The sequence below is a fragment of the Mus caroli genome, unplaced genomic scaffold, assembly GCF_978045245.1.
Source record: "Mus caroli unplaced genomic scaffold, Mus_caroli_1 scaffold_31, whole genome shotgun sequence".
In the NCBI taxonomy this organism is placed as follows: Eukaryota; Metazoa; Chordata; class Mammalia; order Rodentia; family Muridae; genus Mus; species Mus caroli.
The window spans coordinates 1,422,124-1,429,319 of record NW_028227286.1 but is presented as its reverse complement, the minus strand read 5'-3'; the positions used below and the strand labels follow the sequence as shown (position 1 = coordinate 1,429,319).

General features: G+C 32.7%; 1 long non-coding RNA gene across 1 annotated transcript; it reads left to right on the top strand.

Annotated features, from left to right (window-relative positions):
* Positions 1 to 757: 757 nt before the first annotated feature.
* Positions 758 to 4,556, top strand: LOC146999983 (uncharacterized). The gene is made up of 3 exons (XR_015046271.1): positions 758 to 871; positions 1,698 to 1,796; positions 4,495 to 4,556. It is a non-coding gene; the product is annotated as an uncharacterized LOC146999983 (long non-coding RNA).
* Positions 4,557 to 7,196: the final 2,640 nt, after the last annotated feature.

Below are 7,196 nucleotides of genomic sequence, written 5' to 3'. Positions count from 1 at the left end.
TTTATGGTGCATGCAGAATTTAGAACAGGGCATCACATCCTCTGGAACTGGAGTTGGAGATATTTGAGCACATCATGTAGGTGCTAGGATTCAAACTCAGGTTTGATTGTGACAGGGTCTCATTTTGTAGCTCAGGCTGTCCTGGAACTCACTATGTCAACCAGGTTAACCTGGAACTCACAAAGATCTGCCTGTTTTTGCCTCCAGAGTACTAGGATTAAAATGGAACCAATATGCCTGGCTGCCATCTTATTTGAAATTGAATATTTTAAATAATGTGTCTAACAATTCCACAGTCAAGTTTGTTCTTTCAGTTGCATTAACTTTTGTAGATTTAGAAAAGAATTAGCCTGTATTAAAAGTGTTTCCCTATGAAGAATTAAAGCCCACCTTTGATCCTTTGTTTCGTGCATTTGTTCTTTGGAAACTGTTCTTGAAGCTTAAAATTATTTTACTTACAGAAATTAAAATTCAGATAAGATTAGATATTTCTTGTCTAAAATACATGGAGTGTTTTTTTTTTTTTTCTGTGTTGTGGAATATTTCTGTAGACTTTACTGGTTGAACATCCTTCATCTGAACATACAAAACCCTAAAGTATTCTAAAGTATGAAGCATGTTGGTGATATCTTTCATTTAATTTTAAGTTTTCTTGGCATTATTGAATGGATTTTATCTATTATCTATATCTATTTTTATGAATACATGGAATCACTAAAGTTTCTTCAAAATGACCCTTAATTTTTAATATAGGTGACATTTATAAGAAGCTTCACATAAAGAAAAAATGGATGGAAATGTATATGAAAGATTCTTTCAATGGCAGCAACCAGAAATTAGAAAGGCTTTGCAAAAAGAAAAATCGAAAGAGGTAGAGTTGTTAGATTTGTAGGACTACATGTGTATCATTTTAAAAATTATATATGGCTGAAGTTTAAAAAAATATATCACGTCTGATCCTTTAGTAAAAATATGTGGCTTTGATTTTGTCTAAACAGTTAACCCTATAACTTATTGCCTTCAAGGAAACTAAATCAAATTCTTAGAAATCTGTGAAAATTTTATTTTCTTCTTTAAGTAACTGTTAATGAGATTTTAAATTTAATTTACATTCATTGTGGAAATACAGAAGTCCTGCACATAGTCTTAGAAATGTAATTTATGGATTATTATGCTTAACAATATGGAAAAACAACAACTACAGTTACATATGTGGGCATTATCTATATTTTAATTGACTTATGTTTTACACTATGTCTTAACTGAGGCAATATATGAAAAATAAATTAGACCTTATATTTGGTAGGAAATAATGAAAAAACACTGTGAAATATAATTATTTCTCATATATATAGGATTTATATTTATATTCATTTTTATTTATCATTATATTCATAGTTATATTTATAGTTATATTCATATTCACATTCATATTTTTACATTTATATTTATTTTTATTTATATATATTTATATTTATATATACACACACAAACTAATTTAATTTTGAAAAGGTAAAATATAAAAGAATACTTCTCTCATAATATGTTATGGGAAAAAATCTATAATGATTTCCCATTAGATAATTTTATACTGCTATTTTTCTCTTTATAATATGAAATGATCAATTTAATTTGTTTTGAGTGTTCTTTTTCATATTGGTATGAAATATGACTGCTTTCATTACTGTGCTTTACAGGAAGAACATCAATAAAAAAATATGTGATCAGTATATAACTACATTTCAGAAGTCTGATATGGATGTATAGAAATTCAATGAAGAAAAAGAAAATCAGCGGTTGGTACCATAACTAACTTTATATTTAACCTAGTATAACTAAGTATCAAGTAGGAATGGAGAAACAAGCCTTGATTTGGGCACATGAAACTAAATTAAGTTTCACTATCTATCTATACTTGGCTCTGTTGTAGTCCTACTGAGATGTAAACCACTGATCACATACTATATCAATGAAAAACACTAGGCGTTTTATGGTAGACCAGATCATAAATTTTCAAGAGGCAGACATTTGCAGAAAGATGAAGAGAGGATTACCAGTGTCTACAAAATGAAGCACAATACACCAGAGCTGAAAGGAGAGAGAAAGCTTATTTACTGATGTCATCTGGACTCTTTTGTTAATATTAGAACACCAACTCAAATTGGCAAATACATTCTTACAATCTTAAACTTAGTACAAATTTAGTAACAACAGTGGATGGAAACAACCTTTCTCAACAGTCCTGGCAGAATATTCCTTTGGAAGAATATCACCAAAACATTTTATATCATCTCTCCTTTACTGTACCAATAACTGCAGTCATCACATGGTTTCCAAGTAAGATCTGAGACAACGATGATCTTATTAACTAATTTTATTTTTTACTTGATTGGTTAATAGTTTGGAAAGTATTCAATTGGAAATGAACAGTAAAACAATTCTTGCCTCCGAAGGCATTGATGAAGGTACCATTATGAGTCAGTTCAGGAAAGAGATGGGAACTAAAGACTAAATAAATAAATAAATAAATAAATAAATAAATAAATAAATAAATAAATAAACAAACAAATAAATAAATACTCCAATTGAAGGCAATTTTTAAACATTGACCTCGGGATGAAATTTCAAGGATGAGTGATCATCCATGTACATGAGGAGTCTAAAGACAGCCCCTCAGAGTACTTCAATATTTGTAAATCTGCATGAGGCAGCTGGTGAGTGGGAGCCATTAATGGAAGAGAACAATTGGTAGAAAGAAAACTACCATGAGTGAAGGAAAATTTTGAAGAAGAAAAGATCACTAACTGTGTCATATTCTGCAAATGGGCAAAATAAGATTGATTTTTCAGGGCTGGAAGATGGTTTAGTTCGTAATTTTTCTCCTGTGTAGGCATGGAGACCCGAGCTTATATTCGCTGATCAGCATGCATGCACACACCACCACCACCACCACCACCACCACCACCACCACCACCACCATCACCAAAAACAACAAACTAGCAAAACTAAAAAAAGCCACCACCAACACAACAACAACAACAAAAAAAAGTTGGTGTGTTGGTGAGCATTTTACAAAGACAAAACTCAGATTTAATTCAGAGATAAGAAGATTCCCAGATCTTCGTAGCAACCAGGTGTAGCATAATGGATGAATTCTAGGTTCAGTGAGATTCTGTCTCCGAAAGAGTAGCGTGCAACCGAAGAAGACACCCAATATTAACCCTTTGTCTCCATATGTATGCAGGTGTATTTTTTTTAAAGGTAAACTTAACAAATTGGAGGTTAATTTACTTAATAAAGATGATTTGAGTGGAAATGTGAGGTACAAAACTGATCACAGTGAATAAAGGACAAAATAGGTATGTAGTAGCCCAAGGAGAAAAGGTGTAAAAGATTGTCTTAATATTTTTTTTAAATGAAAATTACCATGGTTGTGTGCCAACATAAAGAATACAAAGAGAACTTTATGTTACTACTTCCCTGTGTTACTTGAGATTGGAACCTAGAGAAAACCAATCAGCAACTAAAATTTGTCCTCAGACATATTTTTATACTTTATTTTGAGGCAGTGTATCCTTATTGATCATGAGTATTCATGACCTTGTGATCATTCTAAATCAAACTTTATAAAACTTAGTTCTATAGGCATTACATTGACGGCCAGCTAGAGTCATAAATGTAAAATCAAAATTACAATTGCTGTAACTTTTGACAATAGTTGAGACAAAGGAAAACCTTGGACTTAGTAAAAAACAAGTATATGTCATCCTTAAGAATGGAAGAGAAGGTAGAAGACATGGCACATACACATGTGTGTGTGGGGGGGAGGTAGATACGGAGATGATGTAGTGAACTACCTCCTAGGATTGCTTGTGCTATTTAGCAAAATGATGACATTATATGGTAAAAGCATTAACGCTAGCTAGAGTTAAGCTTTCCAGACTAGGATATTTCCAAGTCCATGTTTGCATGGTGCATGCCTATAAATATAAGTATTTGGGAGGCTAAGGTCATTCTGTGCATTATGGAAAATTCTTTTTCATTAAAAAAAAAGTTTTCTTACCCCACAATTGTTAGCATAATTTTATTTCATGTTATTTTAAAAATATAAGTATATGTAGACATAATCGTTGTCAAAAATTTAAGGCAGTTGGAAGATTATTCCTTTTATGTTTCATATGGAATTATTTTTGCTCATGTATATATTTTATTATTGGAGATACATAACTGCTTGATTGTTAGCTTAGCATTCATGCTGCATGGCAGTAACACCAAAAATAAACAGAATTGTTATAGTAATGTTTTCCTTTTACCTTTGTAGAACAATTATCAAAAAGAACAACAAGCATTGAAAGTAACCCTAATCCTAATCCTAACCCTAACACTAACCCTAATCCCAACCCTACCTAACCCTTACCCTATAAATCATTTTCACAGAATCTTTCATATTTGTATCCTTGGGAGTTTATTTAATGAAGTTCTTTTCTGTTTTAGGGTTTGATGACCTTGGGGACCAACAACTAAGATATGCTTTTTGATACAGATGGTGAACGGAGAAAAAAATGTCTGTGTTTAAAAGAGACATCATGGAGAATACTCTGAAGTACTTTTCTAATTTCCAATCTTCAGACTAATGAAGCATGCACATTTTTCACTTGCTTGTACATTTGTAACCAAATAAAATAAATTGCTAACTTTTTTGTCTCCTATAAAACAAAGTTTGAAACGTTCTTTAATCCTTGTTATTCTGATGCTTCTCTGAAGGAAATTAAATCTCAATGATGTGATTACAAAGTTAACTAGGAGGTATACCTTTAGAGTCAAAATACAAACAAAACAACAACCCCATCTCTCAACTTAGTACACTGAGTTGTACACTCTTGTTGTTTTGTTTTCAGGCCCTAGGTCCCTGTCTCGTGATTAGGTCAGGGTTAGTGAGGTCAAGCAAAGGCAGGGAAACCACACAATACTGTATGGAGCATAAATGTCTTCCTTAAAATTTGAATAAGACATTGGAACCACAAAGACTGACAGTATAACCAGTAAAATGGTACTAAGACAGAATAATTTTCAGAAGCATGGTAGAATGCTGGAAGATGTTAGAGTAGTAGTTAAGAACTACATAAAACAAACAAACAAAACTCTAAAAGCCGCTTCAACAAATCCTACAAAACCCTTATGAAAAAATAATATTGTAAAAACTAACAACAAACAAACAAGCAAAAAAAAAACAAAAAAAACATAGTTAGACCAAAATGTCCAAAATGTCCAAAAAGTTATTTATTTGTTTATTTATTTATTCATTTTTTCTTTCTCTCTCTCTCTTTCTTTCTTCTTTTCTTCCTTTCTTGCTTTCTTCCTTTCTTAATTTCTTCCTTTCTTCCTACCTTCTTTCTTTCCTTCTTCTTCCTTCCTTCCTTCCCCTCTCTCTCCCTCTCTCTCTCTCTCTCTCCCTCTCTTTCTCTCTCTCTCTCTCTCTGTCTTTTTCTTTATTTTTGAATTTTGGAGAATGACTTTCTCTGTCTTTTCTGGCCATCCTGGGTGTCACTCCATGCAATAAACTAGCCTCCATCTTAAAAATACCTTAGTTGTTCATCCCTAGGTCTAGGTTTTATAGGCAATGACCCTCATTGCCTGGCAACGTTAAAACCATGAAAAACCAAAGTTAAATCCCACAAATTTTAAATAAATATTCAAGAACACACACACAATCCCAATGTGAATTAAAATAAAAAAATAATAATAACTAAAAAATAAATTGCTGAAGGGAAAATAATACCCCCAAATCTTAAAACACAGTAAAATTGTTTAAAAAACTAGAAAAAAAATACACTGGACATCTGAAAACAAAAAACCCTCAAAAGCACTCTTCTAAAAATCCGGGAAATCAAATGAAGTTAAAGAACTTAAAGAACTATCTTTTCTTTATCTTTCTTTCTTTCTTTCTTTCTTTCTTTCTTTCTTTCTTCCTTCCTTCCTTCCTTCCTTCCTTCCTTCCTTCCTTCATTCTTTCTTTCTTTCTTTCATTCTTTCTTTCGTTTTCTTCCTTCCTTCCTTCCTTCCTTCCTTCCTTCCTTCCTTCCTTCCTTCCTTCCTATCTTCCTTTATTCCTTCCCTTTTTTTTCCTTTTCCTTCTCTCTTTCTCACTCTCTCTCTCTATGTATCTATCTATTTATCTTTTCTCTCTGTCTCTGTTTCTCTGTCTCTCTCTCTGTCTCTGTCTCTGTCTCTGTCTCTCTCTCTCTCTCTCTCTCTCTCTGTCTCTCTCTCTCTCCCTTTCATTTTTTATATTTTTTAATTTTTATAAACTGGGTTTCTCTGTTTATCCCTGGCTCTCTGGAAGATCAATCTCAAGACCAGGAGAGCCTCCAAATAAAAGATCCCCTACTAGTTCACCTTAGGGCTAGCATTTTTATGAAATGGGCAGCCACTGCCTGCCAACCCTAAAATTATGCACCACCAAAATAAAAACCCTCAATTTTTAAATAAATATTCAAGAATACACCCACAAAAAAAGAACATAAAGAAAACAATGAAATATTAAAATGAATAAATCCTTGAAGTCTAAATGAAACCTGAAAATTACAAAACACTAAAAATTAAAAAAAAAAACAGAAAAAATATGAAAAATACACTAGAATTCTGAAAACAAAAAAACTCTCTGAAACATCCTTTAAAAACACTTCAAAATCTTAAATAAAACCTCTAAAAATAAAAAAAGTGCACATGAGACCAAAAATGACCCTGTATCACAATTCTTTTTTTCTTCCTTTTTTCTTTTTTCTTTCCTTCATTCCTTATTTTCTTTGATCCTTCCTTCATCCCTCACCCCTTCATCCCTCCTTCTCTCTCTTCCTCGCTCTCTCTCTCTCTCTTTTTCTTTCTTATTCCTCTCCCCCTTTATCTCTCTCTGTCTCTCTCTGTCTCTCTATCTGTCTCTCTCTCTCTGTCTCTGATTCTGTCTGTCTGTCAGTCTCTCTGTCTTTCTGTCTGTCTCTCTGTCTGTCTCTCTGTCTCTGTCTCTGTCTCTGTCTCTGTCTCTCTCTCTCTCTCTCCCTCTGTTTCTTTCAATGATCTATTTGTAATTTCTTGGAGAGTGGGTTTCTCTGTGTATCCCTCACTGTTCTGGAATTTATTCTGAAGACCATGCTAGCTGCCAACTAAAAAATCTCTCCTCTCTCTCACTTCCTCTGTTT